Source organism: Marmota marmota, unplaced genomic scaffold (genome assembly GCF_001458135.2).
Source record: "Marmota marmota marmota unplaced genomic scaffold, marMar, whole genome shotgun sequence".
Classification (NCBI taxonomy): Eukaryota; Metazoa; Chordata; class Mammalia; order Rodentia; family Sciuridae; genus Marmota; species Marmota marmota.
Genome location: NW_026000037.1, coordinates 40053218 through 40053715, shown reverse-complemented (window position 1 = coordinate 40053715; position 498 = coordinate 40053218). Strand labels below are relative to the sequence as shown.

Sequence of the window (498 nt, the reverse complement as noted above, 5' to 3'; positions counted from 1 at the left end):
GGGAGAAGACCCGGGAGCGCGGCATCTCGCCGCGAGGGGGCAGAGGCTGCACCAGGCCGAAGGTTTCCTTGACCTCCCACTGCGCCCGGGATACTTAGCCCTACGTACAATGTTCAGGACAGCGTCCTCTCCGCCACTGCGCCGCTGCACTTGCAGGCTGCCAAAGCCTGACTTCGGCGACTCGGGCAGTTTACTCACGCGTGCGACAAGCTCCCTCCTGGACCAAGATGGCGGCGGGGGCGGGCCCAGGAGCGCGCGGGAGTAGGACAGGCCTGGCGGGAGAGGTTCGAGCCAATCCAACAGGCAGCGGCGCGCCGGAGGCGTCGATCGCCTCCCTTCTTTGCTCAGCTCCCCCGCCCCGCCCATCCCCTCAGGTCACCTTCAGGTGGGGATGTTTTATCCAAAGAAATGGACTTCATATTCAAAATGTAAATTCGGCCCAAATTTACCAGACGAATTAGTGAGACTTCAGACCAAGTGCTCAAACTCCAAGGTTGA

At 61.2% G+C, this 498-nt stretch overlaps 1 protein-coding gene across 3 annotated transcripts in view; it reads right to left on the bottom strand.

Moving 5' to 3' along the window:
* The window catches only part of Rif1 (replication timing regulatory factor 1), a 60838-nt gene extending 60581 nt beyond the window's left edge, over positions 1-257 (bottom strand). For all 3 annotated transcript variants that reach the window (XM_015479174.2, XM_015479175.2, XM_048812257.1), the window contains exon 1: positions 109-257. The gene's annotated coding sequence lies outside the window, so the exon portion shown is untranslated. The remainder of the gene's footprint in view (positions 1-108) is intronic.
* Positions 258-498: the final 241 nt, after the last annotated feature.